The following is a 14,531-nucleotide window of genomic DNA, read 5'->3' as shown; positions in this document are numbered from 1 at the left end:
CAGGATTATGTTAATTTCGATTTAAAATGTGTATTTCGATTTAAAATAGGAGCATACATTCAACCTGCTGCAGCATTTTTTTTCGTTCTGAACAGTTCACTACAGCACAATTAACAATTTTACTGCAAAATTTGAGTGTAGTTAACAACATTACTTACTTTGATTTTCAAAAATCTTGTGATTCGGATGACCATTTTAATCTTGTGTTGAAATTGTTCATATTTGTCTATGAAAGAAATTTAGTTTCAATTTTATAATAGAGAGACCCCAAAAAGGTTTTTTTTTTCACTGTTTTAAGGGATCTGTGGACAGATTATAGTTATTAATGGGCGCGAAGTAAACTTATCTATCTCCAAAAATTAACTAACGTCAAGTTTGAGGCAAGCGACGGGATTTTCTGGATAGTGAAGGTTTACAGAATCCGTTTGTTTCGTGAGACGTTAGCTTTAAGTTCTGGAGAGAGCTTGCCGCATGTAAGTAGGTCAGATTTTTACAGAATTTTTTCTTCTCTTCCTTTGTATACTTCGTACTGAATGACCAATTTATCCTGTGGTGTACTTTGAATTTAGCTGCTGTGAGCTATAAATATCTCACACCAGTTAAAGCTATGATTGGACTGCAAATGTTTTTTGAGATTTTTGTAAAAATCAAACCATCAATTTTTAGCAATTTCTAGGAAATTGGGTTTTTTGCCGCCATATCATTTGTTTTCTATCCTGTAGTTTTTTTGCCTTAAAAAATGATTTAGTCCTCCGAGATTTGAAAATGAATAAAATTGAAAGCGTTTTGTTGATGAAGAGAAGCCACGACGTGGCATTTACCCGGACTTGAGTCGCAGAGCTTTTCAGCGCTGAACCAGCACATTTCAAGAGTAAAAACTTAATTCAGTTCTGAAACATTGTATCTCCAGAATATTTTAAGTTTCTTTATGTGCAGTATTTCTTCATCATGATTATATTGAGGTCATAGAGTTCGCCCAGGCTAAACTTATCCTGTATAGTCTAAAAATTACTCATACCCCAAAATTAAGTCTGAGCAGAGTAATGTCATACTTTTGTAGCTTATAACTAGTAGTTACTATAGTAGTATACGCATTGTTTATATTTAAGCTGGTGTGTAGGCAATTAAAACAAAGCCCATTTAGCTCAGTGGTTACGACTTGCTGCGCAAAATAAATGTTACAAGTACCCACGCGGAAGTTCGAATCGCATATAAAGCAAACCTTGTTGGCGGGAGTTAAGCTGAACATATTATTTTTCATGAAGTAAATTTTACTCAAAAATCAGACTGGCCTGTGTAAATTGTGACATGAACAGAGTAATGGCCATCCTAAAAAAAAACAAAATGTCTTTAGACTGATTCAGCGCTGATTTGCTCTGCGACCAACCTCCGGGTAGCAATTAGTTCTATGTTTTATTATCTCCTAATCGAAGTCTTCAGAAGACCAATTTTGCATAAACTTTAGTTGTGAAACTTCCGTTTGTTCCATATAATTGGAAAAAGAATGAATAGTGTAGGGTTGTTTTTGTCAGTGAACACACTATTGGTAAAAACAGGGCGCACCTTTTGAACTATTTCCACAAAACCAAAAGAAAATGTTGCCGTTGGAAAAAATTATTACCTTGAAATTTTTGTACTCATAGCTGATTGGAATGGAATTCAATATATTCCACTCCAACCAACTATGGTTATATTCAATGTTTGACCAAGGTTGAATTAATTTTCATTACTGTCACTTCCATTAATTTGCAGACACGTTTGGTGACAGTTACTCGATAAAAGTACGTTTTGCGGGGTAATGTTACATATGGGATATCATACTAACAATGCTCCTTTCCGATCAATCATAACAAATTCTTTTTCAAAACGGTTCGAGAAGATAAAAGGAACAGGTTTCAATTATTTGCAAAACCCTTATTAAAGGTCGTTTTTACTCATACCTCATTTTTTAGAAACTTTTGATGATTTTGCGAGGAGGAGTAACTTGTAAACTTTGTTGGAGGTGTCGTTTTCTTTTCAAAAATGCCTCCCCTTGTAGATCCATTCTCACGTCCATGGACAGCAGGGCTCTCAATTGGTGATCCGACTACAACAGTACAATCTATACAGTTCAAAACTTTGAGGCCACTCCGATCATCTGGATTGTTTGCTGGGACACTGGAAGTTCTGGATCCGGTCGAAATTCTGCTGTCAATCAAACTGGAATCTCTCGCGGCCATATTGAACAAATTGTGAGGATCAACCCTTTCATTAGGATGCAAAAATTGGGTCGCGTTCGAATCAGAAGTGGTTTCTTCGTAGTTTTCTTCGGCGCTGTTGCTCATTCTGCAAAAGTTTCCTATTTTTTTCGGCTTTTTCTCTTAATCTTATTTATTACAACGTAATCTAAAATTTTCGTTTATTGAGCAAATTAGCTCTTAGCTATTTATATGATGATGACACCGCGCACACTTAGAAAACGTCCAATTTTTGACTTTCCGACGAAGTTTTTGTTTTGCTTATGATTTTGTATCACACGATTATGCAAATAAAATCAGGACATCATTTTGTTCAAAAACAGCTACAGAGTATTTTTGGTAATGAATAGAAAAGCTGTAGCAGAGTATTTTTTATTTGATTAGAGGTAGAGCGCTCTGTTTCTCTTCTTAGATTGTGTTTGCTTAGAAGTTAATCAAGCAAAAACCTTGCGCCAGAATTGCCGCCAAAACAAAATTATCAGTTAAAAGCTCAACAAAATTGCTGTAAAACAACAGAAGTGATATGAGCAGCTTTTTCGAGCAGAAAAAGAGGACTCATTATTAGCAAATGGTGGTATGACGTATGCTGTACAACGTTGCGTGCAATGAACTACACATGAAGTATCGGTGCGCAGAGAAAGTCTGTATTAATTTTGAACTATGATCATTTCCCATTTTGAAAATATAGTATCTCAGTTTCCTCAGGTCAGCAAACAGCTACGAGGACGAGAAAATTTTAGAGGACTTGAGCAAAATCTCTGTTCAATATACTCACGTATAACAGGAGTTATTACTGACAATAAACTACCATATTTTTTGGCCCGCGCGAACTTTTTGTTATCAAAGTTCATAAGTTTACAATTGAAAAACATGTGAAAACTTGCACCCATGATAAAAAATGGTGTTTTTGGATTTATTATTATTTAGTGTGGAGTCGATGCTGGTTGTTCAGTTAAAACATTTTTTGAGTCGATCGATTGTCAAATTATCAGCAAAAGTCTTTTCACGAGTCTGCATTTCTGCCTGGAAAATTTTACATCCAGTTTTAATGCTCACTATTGCTTATAAATTAGTCTGCAAACATTCTACTTCGTCTTTTGAAATTCGAGAGAACCACCAATCAACCAATAATCTGCATTGCATTTTTTAAAAGAAAAACAACAAAACAAAATTTTGGAATAGAAAACAGTTGAATAACGCCACATTTTTGTCATGACTAATGGTAAGAAAACCACTACAATTAAACTACCCATTTTCGTTCAATCAAATAATATGGCATTAAATTCCAGCTGCAATAGCTGCTTTATCATAAAAACTTTTTTCCTTTGGCAGTTTCCAACTGTGCTTGAAGTTGGACTGCAGTGATGCAATGCTATGTAGTCCTGCTCCGTTGCTGCTTCTGTATGTATGAAGGAGGAAACATTTTTGGTAGGAGGAAAAAATCCTGAATTTGCAAGAAAGCAGGCTTATGGAAAGATTTGTGTTCAGCCTATTTAATGACCTTGTTCGACCGATGAATTTTTATGGCTAGACCCATCAAATCAATTTCTCGACCCATGAAAAAACATTGCTTGACTATGAAAAGACAATTTTGACCAAAAAAGCCTACAAAAAAACTACGCGCGACTCGAAATGTCTAAAGGAACATTTTTACTTGACATATGAAGACACCATGCTCGACCCAAAAGGCCCATGAAAACACCATGCTTGACTTTAAATGGCTTTGAAAAGACCTTTACTGGACCCATGAAAGAGTTTTTACTCGACATTTACAGAGTACTCGACCGTGTTGTTTTGGTCAATATTGACCTCCCCACTAGAACGTTTTGGGTCTTTTCTGAAGTTGATGTCTGAACCTATGCAAAGTTGATGTGGACAAAAAACAATCAGATCAGTGATCTGAAAATACTCAACAATGGAATGAAATACATGTTCTAGCTTGTCCTTGCCCGATGCACAATATTGCGGTTAGATGCAATACCTGCGGCGCAATGCAACTAGCAAAAATGGAATTTTTTCAGAGCACCAATTATCAAGTACCAATTACCAATTATGTGATCTCCATTGGACAGCAGGATTGATCGAAAATTCCGGGATTTAAATTTTGAGTGGAGTCACTGGAGTATGTTCTCTTGAGCAGAAAGTACCGACAGAAAGAGCAACTAGTGAAAGCATTCTGGCAGGCAAGGGAAGCAGTCGGTCAACGATAGGGAGAAAAGGTGAAGCAGATCCCAGGTCGAGGTGGCCAGACTGAATTGAGCTCTGATCAGACCATCTTCGAGCGCACACTTGTTCAAGGTGCGCTCGAATTAGATGGTCTGGAAAAGGCTTCGAGCGCACTTTTGTCTGGACAATGGTCTGGAACATGCCTGATCAGAGGCCACTTTGGTCTGGTACGGTCTGATCAGAGGTCACTTTGTTTTGGGACGGTCTGATCAGAGGCAGTTTCAAGCGCACACTAGTCTGATCAGAGGCCGATTCGAGCGCACACTAGTCTGACCAGAGACCAAGTCGAGCGAATATTTTTCAAGTTTTCTTTTGCTTTTTTTTTACTGACATTTGTTGTCTCTGGTAAGAGTCAATAATAAAGCACCATTCTGATCCGAACTCCATCTGAAAATCAGATGGGTTTGATCAGAATCAAGGGGTCCAGCTGATAGCAACTGCCGGTCCCCTCAAGAAAAGATTTTGAATCAAAATCGATCAAGACGTTTTTATGCAAAGCTGTCTAAATTCATTTATTCAGTTAAAAGCATAAATAAATGGCATTTTCAATAATTTTTTGAGCATTTTTTTGGTTTTAATTTCATTAGCAATACTGTTAGGATCGGTTTTTTGTTAGTTGAATATAAGATTGATAATATGGATTTTCATGAAATGAATATATTATAACGATATTGAGAGATTTGTTCATGTTCAAAATCATTCTCTGATCGAACTATTTTAAACGCACTTTAGTCCAAACAGAGGCAACTTCGAGCGCACTTTTGTCTGATCAGAGGAGATTTCGAGCGCACTTTTGTCTGATCAGAGGTGATTTCGAGCGCACTTTAGTCTGATCATAGGCTATTTCGAGCGCACTTCAGTCTGATCAGAGGCGGATTCGAGCGCACTTCGAGCACACAACGATCTTCGAGCGCACACTCGTCTGATCAGAGATCACTTCGGTCTGGGACGGTCTGATCAGAGGTCACACTTGTCTGGGATGGTCTGATCAGAGGCGATTTCGAGCGCGACCTCAACCTGGGATACCAGTACCCACGATCAGAGATTATCGTGCAAGATCTTACAATTATCTTTCGAGGAGTTTTTTTTAGAAAGGTGCACAGTGATATATCATTTTTATCGGATCTGATAAGACTACAAAACTTATTCTCATCAGATCTTACAAGATAAAAGTTACTAGGATTGAATTGGGGATGACAAATTAACTAAAATTTTTCAATTGGGCTCATATATTTTATAAAACGGGCTAAAATTAATAAACGCACTATAAATCTGATCAGCTAGCGTTAGCTACAATCTCCAGATTTGCGTCAAAGTTAATGAAAAGGTTGATTTCCTTGAGCTAAATTTTGCAAGTTTCTTATGTTTATTTCGGTAACTAAACGTTTAATCCACTGGTTTTTATATATGGACTAGAAATGTTTACCAACAATTTGAGAATCTTCTTTTATCAGACTGAGGACGCGCGTTAAACGAATAATTGAGATCGAAGACCAGCCCTCAATTCCATTGAAGTCCCGCTGATCAGAGTGCATTTTTTGAAAAAAATCTGTGCGATTGTTTTTCGATTGTTTATTTTTCCATGCTCCTTATTAGATTTATACGACGTAAGAAAACTCCCGATTCACTGGGCAAGAGCTCAAGCTGTGCATATCAGTATCAAGGAACGCAGCAAACGTCTTTACAATTGGCTGATTTAAAGATTGAAGAAAACTCATCTAAGTAAATTTAGTTTGTCAACAGAAATCGTTACATGCTTGAGTAAAAAAAAGCATTGATGAAACCAAAACTCATGATAAAGCGCAGTGAAATGAGCAGTGAAAATCGGTCGCTCACTTAAGCATTCTTTCTTTACCGCTTGTCTTAATTCTTGAACTCAACGTTTTTAGATATATAGTTTCTTGAAGAAATCTTAATTCTGTTTTCGTTATTGAATAACCTTGTCAGTTACTTTAATGACAATGAGTTCCCTATTTCGATGGAGTGCATTGTTAACTTGGAAGTGGAAAAAGAGCTACAGAGCTACATAGTTGCTGTGCCATGTGAGGAAAGCAGAAAAGCGCTTCAAAAACGGCGGTAACTTTTTACGAAAAATCAATAGAAGATGACGCCAGGTATGCAGACTTGCAAAATTTAATTGCAGACATTAATGAGAGGGTACGAGAGCAAAAAAAGTAAAGCTCCAAAGATTCACGGATCATCACGAATCCCCGCTTTGATGCCAGAATATCGGGAACTGAAGAACTTTTTAAAAACATGAAAAACTTTTGCAAATATTTTTTAAATTATGACATTGTTGAAAGTAATCTGAAAGCGTATCATGTGTTACCAACCAAATGTGTACTGCCTGGTAACCTTATGCCTCCAGTTATTTTAAAGAATGTGCAGCTCTATGTAAAGGATAAAGTTTACAAACTTAGAAGACTACTCAAAGCAGATTCAAAAAACAACCACCACCCAGCTAATCCTGTGAGTGGTAAAATGATTTAAATTAATGAGCGCTTGCCTCGTATTGAATCAATGATCAAAATCGCAGGTGAAGAGATGAATTATGTAACCTCTAATTATAAATGTGCAATGTCTGTCTTGACCCGAACGGCATCAATAAACAGTATGTGCCTGTAAATGGTATCGAGAATAAGAATCAAATCCAATACTCGGTAGTAAGGAGAAACAGAACGCATAGCTACTTTGGCAGAAATGAAACTAATACCCCTGATGGAAGTTTTGATAAAGGCAAAGTTTTTAAATCACCATAAGACAAGAAATTATGTGAAGCTGCTATGTCAGATGATAGTGTTCAACCTATCAAATAAGTATACCTGTGTTGGTTTTTAAGATTCTATTTGCCCTGTCATGATGATATGTTGAATTAGTTAAAATTTCTGTTCTTTTAACGTGAGCATAGACTGATATCTCACTAATCCTTTGTCTTATTTTCTTTTCACATTTTTCTTTTTATAAACGCTCTTCCTTGTTGTAAATAATTTTATGCCATATATGAAAAATGAAGATTTTGCTAATGCGTTCATTACTCAAAACCATCAGTCTGATTCTCATATGCAGCAATTTTTTACACTAAGCAATTGTGAAGAAAAACACCACAAACACTCGTTGATCGTTACAACAAAAATGTTTGCTCGATGCGATTGTCCGCAGACACTAAACTATAAAATGAAAAATGTGAAACATATCCAATAAAACTGAAATTTTGTCCCCGGTGTGGAGTTTGCAACATGCGATTGTCTGCATGAAACAATTTTGATTTGAACAGCTGATTTGATTTAAATTTTTTTGAAAATGCAAAATTGGAATGGAACAGGGGAGGGTACGGGGGGGAAGGAGAGGAAGGGAGGGGAGATGATGGTGGGAGGGCAGGGAGAGGGTGAAGAGGCGGAAGGGGAGGTAGGGGAGGAGCAAAGAGGGGGGGGGGTGTCGGAAAGGGAAAAAAGATTTGCATTATTGTATTGCTTTTAAATGCTGGTTTAAAGAGTTTACCTAATGCGATTGTCCGCATTTAGTAAAAATCTCCAAAAAGTTTCTAAAACTAGGTTTTTGTTGTCTCTGATTAGACTTAGGTTGACCATTTTGCGGCATATGATTGTGCGCACTAAGCAATTTGGACACTTTACAATTTTTTAGCAGAATTGAATGACATACCTAGTTTACTGGATGCGATTGGGTTTACTGGTTGACCATTTTGCGACATATGATTGTGCGCACTTAGCAATTTGGACACTTTACAATTTTTTAACAGAATTGAATGACATACGTCGTTTACTGGATGCGATTGTCCGCAGATAGTAAACTTCATTTCTTAGTCATTAATGTTTAACATTGTTGTTCTTAAAATTTCAGTGAGCACTGACTAGAAACTTTGTAACAAAAAAATTGAAATTCGTTTCGCGATAACACAAGAAGGTATGAGACAGTAAAAAATGTTACAGCAAGTGGTAGGAAAACTTTTCATATGAAACGGACGATTTATTAACGCTTCAAAATGTTTGCTCGCTAGGCTCTAATTACAAAGAATTTATGATAAATGTCAAAAATATCTTCAACGAAGTTTCATTAATTGCTCTTACTGAGACTTGGTTGGAACCAATATCCAATCTGTCAATTTTATGTCAAGATACATATAAAAATGTTTTAGCACGTAGCCGACAGAGGGGCAAAGATAGAGGTGTTGCAATTATACGTCGGGATAATATTCAAATGCAGACCTTTAAACAGACCAATCTACCTGATTTGCAAATTCTAATTGTAAAAATTTACTTCTCTGGTCAGACCATGTTCATAACACTATTATATAAAGCTACGAAATTGAGAAATGTGACATTTCCAATTGAATTGATGACTCCTTTAATAGAAACTGGACACAATAATGAGACAAAACATGTAGTTTGTGGGGGTTTCAATCAAGATTTCAATAAAAAGTCTACAATAACCAAAAAGCAAATCGAAACATTCTCAAACGTGGGCTTCAACATAGTCTCAACACCAAGTGAAGCAACGAGAAATACAACATCATTAAAAACTACTATTGATGTTGTTTTCGCCGATTATAAATTCGAAACAAATGTAATTGAAACTACCATAACAGATCTTTGTTTTATCATAATTCGGACATACATAAATCTCAAAAATGATACAAACTCGAAAAAAGAAAATTGTTTGGGTCGAACTTGGTCAAAACTAAAACAACACAAAATGCAAGCACTTTTGAATTGTAGTCTGGCATCTAAACTAAGAGAAGAAAACCATTCGTTGAAACAACACTCAACACAGGAAGACTTGCGTTGAATTGAAGAAGTACTGTCCTTTGCTCTAGAGGAAGTAATAGCACCTAAGCAGATCTCAAATAAACCAATCCAGAGATGCTGGATAAAAAACGAGGTGAAAAAACAGAAATGTTTTCAAGCCTATCTCAAATCGAATACAGATGAAAACAGAAGTACTTATATAAAACAAAGATACTTTAATAAGACTCCAGTTCAGAAAACCAAAATCAATTTTTTTGAAAATTTTTTAGCAAAGATAACGATTCTATGAAAAGACTCGTATACAAAATTGAAAAAAAAAATGAAATCGGAACCAGAAACAACAATAGCTGATGAATCCAATCTACCATTTGCCGCTTAGAGATAAACTCCTAGTTCTCCGGAATTGGGCCAACACTCGCCGCAAATATAGCCTGCCATGAAAATCTAAACCACGTGAGAGATATAGGCGATACAATATATCTAGAACCAATTTCAGAAACAGAAATCCACAACGAAATCAGAAGACTTAGAAATAAACTCAGCCTTGATCACTTGGGTTTTTCAAACAATCATAATAAATTTGTCGCACCAACTACTTCTCCATGTCATTGCGATCAGTTTAAAAAAATAATAGATAATGGAGTCTATCCAGAATGCCTGAAAATTGTTATAGGTATTCCTATACACAAAGAAGGTCCTCTATCTAACCCGAGTATTTATTGGCCAATATCACTCATGCCAATATTCAGAAAAATTCTCGAAAAACACCTGCAATCAAGATTGCTGTCTTTCCTAATTAAAAACGATGTACTGTCAAAAATACAACAGGGCTTCATAAGTAAACGATCAACACTAGATGCTTTAGTTTAGGTTGTTGAACGCATTTTTGACCTGAGATCTAAATAACAAATTGCTCACTGCACTTTACTGGATCTATCAAAAACATTCGATACTGTAGTTCATAAACTATTAATCCGTAAGTGTGAGAGCTATGGACTAAGAGGTATAGCATCGATCATTCTAACATTGTATTTGAGTAACCGTAAACAATTTGTACACTTTAATGGCAAAACATCAAGCAATCTAGGAGTTACCTGCGCAGTACCAAAAGGGTTTGTTTTGGGACTGCTTCTATTCCTTCTATATATCAACGACTTGGTAAATTTACAGAATCATGGTTATCTTGTACTTTATGCTGAAGACACTACAATTGTTGGCGAACAAAAAACAAATTATATACATGATGGTCTGAAAGCTGTGGAATTAAGGATGTCTCAAAACAAGCTTACAAACAATCAGAGCATCACATTTGGGTTGAAAACGACTTCTGAATTGAAGTGCAATGAGGTCAAACTAGAGCAACCGGAATATGGAAAATTACTCGGCATTTGGTTAGGTAAAGATCTTGATTACTTAGAACATTTACGAGTCATTAAAAACAAGGGCAATAGGTTCATCTCTCTCTTCTATCAGACAAATAAAGTTTTATCAACCAAAGTGATTAACATCTTGAAAATGCATGTTCAACGCCTCCATCAATAAGGATGTCTTTTTTATGGCACAGCCTCAAAAAGTCAACTAGGGATTCATTAAAGACAGCAAAACTATCTCATCCGACTAACTTTTGGGCTTAAACGATCCGATGAAGTGATAACCTATCGCGAAACGTATTCCACGTTCTCGTTATTTGAGTTACATGTATACGAATTGTTTGAACTACTTTGCAAAATATTTCGCAGAATTTTCGCAAAAATTTCGCAGTTAAAAAAAGTAAGGAAGAAAAAAAAGCATCTCAATGAGCGTAATTGAATTATAATTGAGCGACACTTTTTGAAAATCTTGTACAGCGTCTGAAAACAGGCATATAGCCTAATTGACGTACGCGATGTTTGGATTGTAACATACTCAAACGATATTATTATTTTTATAATTATTATTATTATTATTATTATTATTATTATTATTATTATTATTATTATTATTATTATTATTATAAAAAACTTAAGAGAAGTTATGAAGTCCTTAGGATTTTTCAGTGAAAAAGGTAATTAAAATAATGTCATGGCCTAATTAAGGTACAAAGTACTCGCAAGGATGTATCTAATAGAATTGTCAGCTGCAAATATGGAACACTTGTACAGCTCTAAAAATAAATAAGAATAGTTTGTCATGCTAGCTATGTCTCTTTTTCCTACTTGACCTTAAGCGTAAAACAATACATCATTGATGAATAATCTCTGAGATGCCTTGATTGTAGCTACGAAACTTCACATTGTGTATTATTCAACTTAAATTTGAAAGAAAATTGACATTATGCAATTTTCAGTGAATACATTTTACCCCAATCAAGATAAGTGAAATGTTATAGAGGACGACATTCAGTGGCCCGCATTAGAAAAATTTATTTATTTTTACATAATAGCCCAATCAGGGAAGTAGCAGAACCTTTGTTGGTCGATCAGATACCATTTTACCGTACGCAATTTGTATACAGCACTAAGCGAGAGAGAGGCGTTGATGAACTTCCAACTCATTCATTTCAATTTAGCAATTTCTTTTTTTTTAGCAATTATGGAATTTCAGCAAGTATAACGAATCTTGCTAAATCCAGGAATCTTGATAAAATCTCAAGCGCATCATTTTTTCTGGCCACTCTAACCTGAAAAACGAAAGGGCTGATCAATTTTGGGCGTAGAAGTAATGCTTGTTCAAAAAAATGGCGTAGTCTTTTTAATAATCAATATTAATACCATAGAAGCATTACCTTTTCAACAACATTTTTAGCGAAGATGACCTTTTAATCTCTATAATAGCTGACGCCAAATAATCACCAATAAAATGAAATATCATAAACAAACTATTTATTTGGGCGCAATCAGGCCTAACAAAATCCATTTTCTCAAAGGGTTTGAGCCGCACATATATGTAAGAAAGAAATTACAATATAACGGAAACTAAGTTTCCGATCAGCACAATAATGTTGAAAACTGTAAAAAGCTTTGAACTAGAATGTTATCTTGCTCAATGTTCATTTTGATATACACGGAGTTTCTAGACATAGTTTTGGAAACTGTTTCTACTCATAAAGGAAAAGGTTGTATAATTTGTGTCATACTTAACTTGATTTTTATCATCCATAATTTTTATTATCCGTAAAAATGTTTACAAATAATTTGAGAATTTTCTTTTATCAGACTGAGGAAGCGCGTAAAACGAACAATTGAGATTGAAGAATAACCTTCAATTCCATAGAAATCCCACTGATCAGAGTGCTTTTTTTTGAAAAAAATTCTTTGCGATGTTTTTTTCCATGCTGCTTATTAGTTTTATCTGACGTAAGAAAACTCCTGATGCACCGGGTAAGCTGTGCGCATCAGTACCAAGGAACGTAGCAATTGTCTTTGCAATTGGGTGATTTTAAAAATGAAGAAAATTCATCAAATGAAATTTAGTTTTGGCATCAGAAATCATTACTTAAAATAAAATATCGAAAAATTACTATTTATGTGGGCGCAATCATGCCTAACAAAATCCATTTTCTCAAAGGGTTTGAACCGTAGATATATGTAAAAAAGAAATTACAATATAACGGAAACTAAATTTCCGATCAGCATAATAATGATAAAAACTGTAAAAAGCTTTGAACTAGAATGTTATCTTGCAAAATGTTCATCTTGATATATAGGAAGTTTCTAGACATAGTTTTGGAAAATGTTTCTACTCATAAAGGGAAAGGTTTTATAATTTGTTTCATACTTAACCTGATTTTTATCTTCCATAATTTTTGGGATAATGAAACCTAACAAACACAATCAGTCATTATCACCTAATCAAAACATTATATTACTGTACAAAAACTAGTTTTTCTGTTTTTGGGTTTTCTAGGGGCCTTTATGGAGAACAGTGACAACAGTTATTTGCTATTTTTAAGTATTGAGAACAAAATATATATATATATATATATATATATACATATACATATATACATATATTTTTATATACATATATATTTATATATGGATATATAACTATAAACTATATATATTTGTATATATATATATATAAATACACATGTATATATATATATATATATACATATATTTAAATATATATATATATATATATATATATATATATATTTATATATATATATATATGCTGATATATATATATATATATATATATATATATATAAATAGAAGTAGTAACAAACTAGTATATTTGATATCACTTTATGGCACATTCATCACAAACATATGCGATCAAGCGCGCTGATAAAAATTTCTCTGGAATTATTCCCCATATGATAGGATTTTTGCCTGAATATTTAAAAAATTTAACTCAGCTCCTTGATAAAAGAAGTAGACATGTTTTCCTATCTAAAGTTTACTCAAACTTGTCTACTCCAAGAGATTGTTTGTACGCACGATCAGAGAACGAATGACTAGGGTTTATCTTGCCACGGGGATGAGAGGTTGGAAATCCAATGAAAATTATAGGGTATAACCTTTGCATGGGTATAACAGGTTATATTGGTTAGAAGTAGAGCCGCTACTTGATAATTGGAAGTTGGAAGTTGGAAATTTTTAAGCATGGAGGTGATATGGTATAGTTTTGACATGCAGAAAAGTGTATAGAACTGATTATCTGCAAGTGGGTATTAGAGTCAAGACTTGAATCAAAGTAGAAGGGATCAGAATTGCATTGGGATAATAGGGTAAACATAGTTTTGCCATGCGGATTAGCTTTCGTCATCTGCACACACTGCAAACGTGTAATAGAACGAAGATTTATTTTGGGATAATAGGTTAAAATATTGCATGGTAATTATTAGATATTACTTTGCCATGGGGATAGTACGATATTGGTTTGATTATTTTCAAAATAGTGGTTAGATTTAAGTCCTGATTAGGGTTCAGAATTGCATGGGGATAATAGGTTATTGCATTGCATAGAGATAAAAGGCTATAGAATTGAAAGGGTTACAAGGTGGCATAGGTTTTAATTTCTGCGAGAACATAAATTGTGTGAAAATTTGATCTGGTATAATAGGGTATAATTTTTCCATGGGGATGAACGGCTAATATTTGCTCATTCTGATAATAGGAGATAAGATGGAACATCTGCAGGCGCGTAAAAAGATGAAAAAAAGAATCAATATAATAGGGTTTAGTAATGCAGGGAAGCAATATGGTATAGATATCAAAATCTGTGAGCAAGTAAAAATACAAAGATTTGAATGAGGATGATAGGGTGTAGTCTCACATGCTAATGATAGAGTATTTTGGTTGGCGTGGGGATAGTA

General features: G+C 34.6%; 2 protein-coding genes across 2 annotated transcripts in view; one reads left to right on the top strand and one right to left on the bottom strand.

The window, feature by feature from the left end:
* The window catches only part of LOC142340079 (uncharacterized), a 29,060-nt gene extending 26,439 nt beyond the window's left edge, over window positions 1-2,621 (bottom strand). Inside the window, exon 1 of the mRNA XM_075390493.1 lies at window positions 1,941-2,621. The gene's annotated coding sequence lies outside the window, so the exon portion shown is untranslated. The remainder of the gene's footprint in view (window positions 1-1,940) is intronic.
* The window catches only part of LOC142339444 (uncharacterized), a 512,010-nt gene that overhangs the window by 86,002 nt on the left and 411,477 nt on the right, over window positions 1-14,531 (top strand). The gene's annotated exons all lie outside the window — the stretch shown is intronic.

The sequence above is a fragment of the Convolutriloba macropyga genome, chromosome 5 (assembly GCF_964194025.1).
Source record: "Convolutriloba macropyga chromosome 5, txConMacr16.3, whole genome shotgun sequence".
In the NCBI taxonomy this organism is placed as follows: Eukaryota; Metazoa; Xenacoelomorpha; order Acoela; family Convolutidae; genus Convolutriloba; species Convolutriloba macropyga.
The sequence above is the reverse complement of the archived record's forward strand: the minus strand, read 5'-3'. Positions and strand labels throughout refer to the sequence as shown.